The following is a 9993-nucleotide window of genomic DNA, read 5'->3' on the forward strand; positions in this document are numbered from 1 at the left end:
ACGACTCCACACATCCCTTGGACTTAGCAACAAGGAGGTCAGTGATGACCTTGGGGAGCTGTTCCCACGGAATGGTACAGGAGAGAAGCAGATTACAGCGGGGGCAACATAACCAAGTCCACTTCTGCAAGAATGTTGGCCTGTGAGGGAGCTGGAGAAGGCTTTCCGTTCTTTCAGAGATAGGCAAGACGGGAGCCTGGTGCTGATGGGAAGGAGCCATCCTGGAGGGAGAGGCTGAAAGGCAGGGAGTGAAGGGGTTGGCAGAGGGAGACTCTCCAAGGAGAGAAAAGAGATCCCTGGATACGGCTGCACAATTGGGGTGGGGGCAATCAGGGCCTGTGCTGGACTCTGGGGGCTGGGAACAGTTGCCCACTCTCTCCTGAAGCTTGCATGAGTCACTACTATGTAAAGGGAGCTAGGCCAGGACATTCCTCAGGCTCTCCAGGTCAGGGGGCAGGACCCAGCCTGGGCTCAGAACCCTGAGCACCATGCTTCTTCCAACAGGACAAGGGCACACAGGCCTCTCACCCTTTTGTTCTTTACGGCCCTGCTCCAAACCTCAGTTTCTTCTTCAGCCAAAAGAGTGAATTAGAACAGATGGAGAAGTTTTAATGATCTAGAATGGTGGCCAAGGGAGGTATCAGGGGATCCCCCTAGTCTTCAGCCCCATGTGTTTGTAACTATGCAGACAGAGAAGGCCTTTGAGATGTGGGTCCCCAGTGAGCACAGCAACAGGGGTGTGGGAATGGAGGCCGGAGGCCTCTGGGTAGACTATGTGTGGGGTCTCTCTCTCTCCAGCACTCTACCCCACCCTTCCTTTAGGCCCTGGGCCTAAGGAGCTGGGGGTCCTTTCTTGGGGGAACTTGGCGAGAAACTGGTGGGGATTCGGTGGGGGTCCCACCAAAGACCAACTCAGACCCATCTCCCTCTGCCAACTGATACCCAAAGCAGCGAGCCCAGGGCAACTATGGCCTTTCAGGCCTCCCCTCCACACTTCTGCGGATTTTAAATAGTCCAACACTGGGTCAAGAGGACTGGACATGCTATTCACTGAGACTGCCCACTTCGTGGTGGATTTTCTTGTCCCGATGAGAACTGAGGGAGTGTTGCTGGATAAAACACTGACCTGTCCACAGATCTGGGGGTTGGAGGGAGGTGCCCAGGTCCTTGGGAAGAGGCAGGTGGGGGCCCTCCAAGTCTCTATCTCTCTAGATGGATCTCGACCTGTGAGATCGGTGGGAGAAGAACCCCTGGGTCGTCCTCTCCCGAAGTGACCAATCTCGCACTGCCTGGACCAGAAACGGATTTCTGGAGCTACCAAGACCGGGCCTCATCGGAGCGGGCTCAGCCTGGGAACCACTGGCCCGCAGCACCACAGCCTGCGGGGTGTCGCCTGGCGCTGGCCGGAGCACAAGAGGCTGCTCTGCCCGGCCGCCCTCCTGGCCACCCGCCGTCGATGCACCGGCCACGGCCTGCGGAGGAGCCCACCAGGGAGAGGGGTAGGGGCTCTCGGGGGAAGGAGGCGGGGCCGGGCCGGGGCGGAGCCATCGAGGACGTAGCGGTGCCCCGGCAGGGGACTGGGGGCCTCGGGGATCCGCGCCTTTGGGGAAGGGTGAGGCCTGAGAAGCTACGCGTCCTCCGGGGGAAAGGGGTGGGGCCAGACCGGGGGGCGGGGCCGAGGGAGGTGGGCGGGCAGCCTGGTGCCCACCTGTCTGCCCAGCGTCAGGTGGAAGCGCTGGTGGAGGACCCTTAACTACCAGTTCCTAGGCAGGAGGAAGACATCGGGTTTCCCCACGCCCGCTAGGGCGGGCTGAGGGCCGGGGCTTGGGCGGGGCCGGGGGTGGTGGGGCCGGGCGAGGCAGAAAAGAAGTTCCAGTCTCTGTAGTTTTGGCCTCCACCGAGATCACCTTTTTTTTTTCCCCTCATTTTTTTCGAGACCGGGTTTCTCTTGTAGTTTTGGTGCTTGTCCTGGATCTTGCTCTGTAGACCAGGCTGTCCTCGAACTCACAGAGATCCACCAGCCTCTGCCTCCCGAGTGCTGGGATTAACGGTGTGTGCCACCACGGCTCGGCTGGCAGGCTTTTTTCTGTGCTGAGTTCTTGGGCGTCACACTGGTGAGACAGTTGAGGTCCCTGCTCCCCTAGAGCTTGGTAGTTCTCCAGGAAACAGACCAGACCATAAAAAAGTGTCAGAGATAAGCAATATTATCAGAGATAAGCAATATGTGCTGTGTTTGAGAACAGGGCTGGGCCAGGTGCTGCTTCATGCAGGTTAGCAGGGGCCATCCTGCTCACAAGTCTAGACAGTGCCTGACACATCGTGGACTCAGTAATGTCGAATGAATGCATCAGTCGGTCAGGAAGTTCTGTCAGCTCGAAGGCTGAGGGGATCAGCCATTTCCAGCCCTTAGGGAGTGTTCTATATGGAGACAACAGCATATATCTGGTTGGTGACCCATATTCTGTGGCTCTGCCCCTGTCTGCCATCTCTGTGATCTCAGGGGACATGGGTTAGGTTTAAAAAGGCCCCAGAGGGTCCCCAGGACAACTGCCAAGTTGATTTACTCCAGCAGAAGACTGGCCTAGCCAGAAGGACCTGGCTTTTCCCTGGAAGCAGCCCTTCCCGGAAGAGCAATGGCTTTTCCCGAAAGCAGTCCTTCCCGGAAGTGCATAGGTCCCAGGACTTTGGCTGTTTTCCAGAGCAGCATCCTGCAGCCTTTGTCCTTTTTAACCACAGCCCCTGCTGAGGCAGCCCCAGCCTCTCCTGTCATGTTGCCTCGAAGTAGCAGGTTCTGTCTAGACAGAAAGTTCAGGGAAGACCTGGCAAGGGCGGAGAGTGACAGTTCCCTAAAACTCCTGGGAGGTGAATCTCCAAGGCCAGAGATGACTGATCTTACAAGCATCCATTGCATGGATGGGAACTTGGCAGGGTGGGGAGGGGAAGGGATGACTGGAAGAGACACCAAGGCAGCAGCCGAGATGACTGAGATTTAGTTTCTTTTTTTTTTTTTTTAACCTGTTTCCACTCAGCATCATCTCTACCTGCAGAGGGGACCATCACACCTAGAATGGCCTCATATGAGGAGCCTGAGGCCCATAGACACTGAATGACTCATCCAGGTGTGGCAGGGCGATTGAGCTCAGGTCACCTGAAATGCTCAGCTAGACTCCCTGGGCCTTGCAGTTCCAGAGGAGGGTCACAGGTGTCTGTTTTCTAGGAACTTGGGGATACAGACGTTAGGATGTTTGCATAATGGTTCCAAGGCAGGCCTGTGCCAAGCCAACGATGAACAAAGGTGTCCTGGACACACCGCACATTCGGGTGTCCCCTCTCTTCCGCCGAGGACTCTGTTTCAGTTAAGCAGCTTCTGCTCCCCTCAACTGTCTCCACTTTGTGTGTTTGGGGGTGTCATCTACCATTCTACCTGTCTTACCCCTGCACCCCCACCAGGGCAGGCAGAGCTCATTCCGGAAACAGGCCAACTGTGAAAGGTCTCAGGAGGGAGACATAGCTTATTTGGGCCATAGTGAATTCTCTGAAGAGTCAGGAAGGCTGGGGAGGGGGAGCACAGAGAGCAGCATTCCAGTGAGGAAGGACAAATTGGGCAGTTGTGAGCCAAGGCCTCAGGCCACCAGACATTCAACTAGGTTTGCCTGCCAGCTAAGGTCAGCTGAGGGTCAGAACACAGAGTGAGTGGGACATGATGGAGGAGGAAACTGAGAGCCACACACAGGTTTAAAGTAGGGGAGGGCCATGGTCCACACAGGTCAGTTCAGTCCATGGCCTTCAGGCACCTGTTTGCTTTCTCATACACATTCTCCTCATTTTTTTTTTTTTAGATGCATGCTTGCAAGCCAGAAGAGGGCGCCAGATCTCATTACAGATGGTCGTGAGCCGCCATGTGGTTGCTGGGAATTGAACTCAGGACCTCTGGAAGAGCAGCCAGTGCTCTTAACCACTGAGCTATCTCTCCAGCCCCTCATACACACTCTCGAAGGTTCTCTGTGGTACTGAGGCCAGCAGTGGTCCTACCCACACCTCCCCATAAAGGCCTGGCTGAAAGTGCCCATGGCCAGAAGATAGAAGTCCTCCCTTCAACCTACTCCCCCAGCTGAGGATCGAACCCAGGGCCTTGCGCTTGCTATGCAAGTGCTCTACCACTGGGCTAAATCCCCAACCCCGAAGAAGACAGAAGTCTTAAGGCTGCTACCCTGATGAAGACACACAGTAGGGCCCAGGCATGGTGACACATGTCTTTAATCCCAGCACTCAGGAGGCAGAGGACCTCTGTTCATCTAAGGCCAGTCTAAATAGGCAAGTTCCAGGCTGGGAAAGACCACATAGTGAGATCCTGTCGTTAAATTAAAAAAAAAAAAAAAAAGTAATGACGTGACCGTACCCAGCTCCCGAGACCAGCAGACTCCCAGGCTGTCCTCCACTCACCGCCTGGTCCCCACTGGCTGTCTCCAGTCTATCTTACAGACCCCCCACACACACACCCAGAGCCAGTCCCCTCCTGCTGCCTTTCTTCAGACCAGTTCAACTGGCTTTTCTCTGAACTTCTTGCTTCTGTCTCTTTCAGTCTGTGTTTACTGGGCCCGGTTTGTCCATGACCCATGGGTCCCTGTGGGAACACCCAGAATGACCTCTAAAGGCAGCTGGGTGCAGCAGAACAGGTCTGAGCTGGGGACAGAGACCTCAGTTAGCATCATACAGTCTCTCAGAGACATGTAAGAAGGGGAGAGAAGACACAGACCGATGGACAGATTACTTCTCTTCCTACAATGCATATTTTTCTCACAGATCCTAGTGACATCCCAAAGGCACTTCAAGTCATCCTGACCCAGACTATCCTGCTTCCACACACAGCCCTGCTCTGCTCTAGGCTTGCCCAGAGTGCAGTGCAAGCCTTACCCACCGGCCCAAGCCTCAGGCTCACCCTCAGCCTTCCCCCTCTGTCCTTTCCCATGGCCTCTCATTGCATTTGGCAAGTGAATAGATCATTTATTCTTTCCAGAAACTGTTTCTTCCCTCAGCCTTGAGGACACCCCTGTCCAGGGTCACTCCCTCCTCACTGGCCACCACCGACTCTCCCTCCAGGTGCCACGCCTGCAATTCTTGCTCTGCCTTCTGGAGTCATACTTTGTCTCTCATGGGTCCCACTGTGTCCTGGAGCTGCAAATGTGTTACCCCCAGGGGTAATTTCGAGAAAGGCCACCTCCTTTTCAGCTCAGGCTCCTCTATTCACTAACCGCCAGCCTGCGTTCTCCGTGGACTTCTCTGGGCATCTTCAAGTTCAGCTCTGAGGTTATGCCCTTAGTTTCAGCCCTGAGAGCCGTGAGAACTCGGGGAGTGCTGATGTTGGCTGCCTCTCCTGATTGCCTCCTCCGGCTTCCGTGACTGCAGCATGCTCCTTTTAAGACACAGCATGGAAAAACAGTCAGGCAGAGAGGATCCTGGTGCAAAGGCTGGAAAAAGAGATCAACAGGGCTGGGCTGGAAGCCGGAGCATGTGGTAGGGACCAGATAGCGCAGGCCTTAATTGCTAGGTGCAGACAGTGTCCTAGAGCAACAGAGAGCCCTGAGAGCGACCAAACCAAGTGGAGCGGGTCTGTTTTGTTATTGACTGATTGGTTGCCTTTTGTTTGGCAGCTGTTTTGTTTTTTGTTTTGAGAAAGGGTTTCTCTGTGTAATCCTGGCTTTCCTGGCACTCACTATGTAGGCCAGCTAGCCTCAAACCTACAGAGATCCTCCTGTGCCCACCTGCTGAGTGCTGGGATTTTTGGCATGCATCACCAGGCCTGGACTCAAATGGAGCATGTTTGATTTCACATATCATTAAGCCTTTCATTTTTTCTCTTAATTATTCAACAAAAATTGGTCAGGGGTGTAACTCAGTGGGTTGGGGTGTATCTTGCTGTGCTAGGGTCTATCTCACTGGCCTGGGGTCTATCTCCATGCTGGGGTCTGTCTTGCTGAGCTGGGGTCTATCTCACTGGCCTGGGGTCTATCTCCATGCTGGGGTCTGTCTTGCTGAGCTGGGGTCTATCTCACTGGCCTGGGGTCTATCTCCATGCTGGGGTCTATCTTGCTAAGCTGGGATCTATCTCAGTGCTGGTACACATACCTTGAGGATGGGCTTTAGCTGGCTCAGATAAATGGGTTCCATCCCCAACACTGAGAAAGCAAAAGTTACCCAGGTAGGGATGGCACACACCTTTAATATCAGCAGAGGCAGGCAGATCTCTGTGAGTTTGAGGTCAGCCTGGTCTACAAAGTGAGTTCGAGGACAGCCAGGGCTACACAGAGAAACCATGTCTCAAAAAAAATAAAATAAAATAAAAAGAAAGAGTTGATCGAGCTGTATTGAAAGTGGTGGCCCTGGGATGGTGGAGAGCAGTTGGGGGATGGCTAGTAGCAGATGGAATAGTAAGATCATGCAGCCCAGGGGAAAGCAGATCTCCCCCAGATCTTTCTTCACTAGCTGAAGAAAGGTAAGAAAAAGCAAAGCTGAGCTGAGCTGGGCAGTGCTCACTCGGCCCTGTTTTCTGTGTGGAGAGTGCTGAGCAGAAGCCCTAAGCCTGGAATCATGGAAAGAGTTATTCTTTCCTCTTGGTAATTTAGAAAGTTCCTGGGGAATGCTTTGATCAGGGTGTTAAAATAGCTTAGCAGATGAAGTAGTCTGTCTCAAAGCTTGGCAACCTGAGTTCTATCCTGGGTGCGCATACTCTAAACTCCACATGCATGTATCACACACAGACATACAAGACACACAGACACACACAGGTAGACAGACACACACACATACAGTGACACATACAGACACACACAGACATTCTCTCTCTCTCTCTCTCTCTCTCTCTCTCTCACACACACACACACACACACACACACACACACACACACACTATAAAAAAGAGAAGAGTGGAAAGTCAGAGTGTGCGGGTTTTCTCTGTAGTGGGAAGGGGCATGTTCAAACGCCCTGAGGTGGCAGGAAGCTTAACACTAAGGGGATGATAGCTGCAGAGTGAGGCTCTTGGGTCTCTGGAGAAGAAGGAGACATTTCTGAATGTCCCCAGGAGCTCTGGAGAAGGAGACATTTCTGAATGTCTCCAGGAGCTCTGGAGAAGAAGGAGACATTTCTGAATGTCTCTAGGAGCTCTGGAGAAGAAGGAGACATTTCTGAATGTCTCCAGGAGCTGCGTTTTCAGGCACAGTGCTTCTGGACGTCCCTTGATGGCCCTAGCTCTTCTAATTCACAATAAACAGCCCTAACGGGTGGGTAAGGTGGCGGCTATTCCCATTTTACAGATGTGGATACTTAGGCTCGGAGATCCTGAAGCCACCATTTCACCACTGCCATTGCCTCCACACCACACCTTCTGGCACACCACCCGAATGGTCCCCAGTGTCCTCATCTGAGAGAGATGGCAGAGCATGGCTTAGGGGAGGGAACTCGCCTCCAGTTACAAAAGTGGAAGGTAGCATGGCTTAGATCACCCGGGGGGTGGGGTGGGGTGGGGAGGATAGGCTGACTGGGAGAGGAGAGGGAAAGGGTGTCAGGGAGGTTATGTAGAGGAAAGGGTATCACTGGAGATGGACTGGGAGTTTCAGTTTCCCTGTTAAAGGGACTTCCCCTTCATGGGGGATTTTGGCTGGAAAGTTAAGAGCAATCCAAATTTCGCCGTCCTGATAGTCTTTCCTCAAAGGTTCCCAAGTGTTGAAAAGAAACCAAAAGTCATGAAGAGGAGGGAGTCCGGCAAGGGCAAGCTCGCCACAGCCCAGATAACTGGGTTGAATTTCTGGTGACCTCATCAAGCTTGGGGAATTGATCCAGGAGCATGAGCCTCTGCCATCAGGGCAACCAAGCCCCACAGAATTCAACTGGGCAGAGAATGTGCCCATCCAATCAACTCCTGTGCCATCAATCTGCCCTGGCACCAGTACCCCCCCAACTCCCCACATATACACTTCAAAGGAGAGGGTAGAGAAGGAAAAACAAAAGTTCAGGGCAGCCTAAATTTCTGAAAGGGAATTTTCAGACCTCCCCTGAGGTGGTGGCCCAGAATCCTTAGCAAGGGCTCCAGGCCTAGAATTGACAGGCAGGTTACAGCACGGATACCTGCTGACAATTGAGCTGGAACCCAGAGAGCCCAGGTCCATGAAAAGCAACCCTGGGTCTAGAAGCCAGACTTTGAGGGTCTGGGCCCTGTCCTCCATGGGCTCCTCTTTGCCCAGCCCCTGACCACTCTTGTCCACCAGAAGTGCTTTTCTGGATGCTTCCAGCTGAGCCTAGCACCTGGTGCCTTTGCTCTTCAAGCTCCTGGAAACCCTTTTACCCCCCGGTGCTGGCCTCTTGTCATTGTACTTCTATGGAAGCTCCGTCACTGGGTTTCAGCTTCCCCCTCTGACCGTGGGAAATATGACAGCTGGACCTCCAGGATAATGTACTCAGTCAACACCTAGAAGCCACCGGCGTGACCATCTGTCCTGCCTGGCTTTCTGAAGATCTCTCCCGTGTTCAGGGATCTCGTTCACTCCATACTCTGGAAGTTCTTGTCTCTGTCAGCTGGCTTCTTCCCAGGCCTTCCCCGGCTGCCTACCCCGCCCAGCAGTGCTCCTGAAGCCTGGGTACTTCCTGGATGACCTCATGCACAGCAGAAACCAGAGGCCCAGATTTCCCGGGGGTTAGTCCTGCCTTAAAACCTGCCTGCTGTCCCTTGCAGGTCACTAGCCTTTGGCTCAGGAAATATGTGCATCTATGTACAGAAGCATGTCAAGTTCTGGTCGCCTCCTGACGCTCTCCTGGACCTCCCCTGAACCCCTCAAACTCAGCCAGGCAAGATTTCCCTGAACTCATCTCAATGTCAATGGATATCAATGGATGTTTCACTGGCTGTCATGCAAACCAGGAAAGGAGGGGCCAGCACTACCCTCTCTCCAAAGGTCTCTCCACTCGTTCATTCCCCGTAGCCTAGGAGCCTGTCTCCCAGACTTGTCCCAGGCTAGTCCCTTCCTTCCACCCACTCACGTAGAAAATTCACTGCTTCTACTGTCCCCTGCTCTCTGCTCTTCCTCCACAAGGTCCACAGGCCCCTCATCTAACCTCGAATCCGGCTCTCTTCCCTTAAGTCATTGAATGTCTTTCAACACTTAACCCTCTCTAGTGTGAGCAGGAGGGATTCTGTAAGTCTTCATGCGTATGGATTAGGGGCTCATCTTCTCACCCTACAGCAAACTGAAGCCAAAGAAGAGGGAAAACAAGCAATAGAGCCTAGCGAGAGGCTGGGCTAGGCCAGAGCTGAGGTCTCCAGTGAGACAGGTGCTTCAGGAGACATGGACCCTGGAGCTGGGATCGGATGATGCCAAGTAGGCCTCCCCAGAGCTGCTAGCAGAAGCAAGTGCCTTCAGAAGTCTCTTCCTGTCCCAAGGCCTTCACTGTTTTCACCCATCACCTCCCCCATCACCTCCCCCATCACCTCCCCCATCACCTCCCCCATCACCTCCCCCATCACCTACCCCTTTCATTTGTTTCAAGATAGGGTCTTCCTGTAACTTCCCTGGCTGTCCCAAGACTTGCTTTGTAGACCAGGCTGGTCTTGAACTCAGAGATCAGCCTGCTGGGATTAAAGATGTGTGCCACCACGCCCAGCAAGAGTGCCTTTTTAAATTTCCTTTTTAATTTCTGTGCTCCATGAGTATGCCTGCAAAGTCCAGAAGAGGGACCTGGTTCCCTAGGACTGGAGTTACAGACAGTTGTGAGCTACCATGTGGTTCTGGGAATTGAACCCGGGTCCTCTGGAAGATCAGCTAGTGCTCTTAACCACTGAGCCATCTCTCCAGCTCTGAGTGCTGGGATTAAAGGTGTGTGCCTGCACCACCCAGCCCTGGTTCTTTGTTTAGAGAGGACATCCTGTCCTGTCCTCTGCTCTTTGTTAGTTCTGCCCTCTGTGTGGGTCCCAGGTTCCTGCCGGGGATTCATTTCCCACTGCAA

This window comes from Onychomys torridus, chromosome 2 (assembly GCF_903995425.1).
Source record: "Onychomys torridus chromosome 2, mOncTor1.1, whole genome shotgun sequence".
In the NCBI taxonomy this organism is placed as follows: domain Eukaryota; kingdom Metazoa; phylum Chordata; class Mammalia; order Rodentia; family Cricetidae; genus Onychomys; species Onychomys torridus.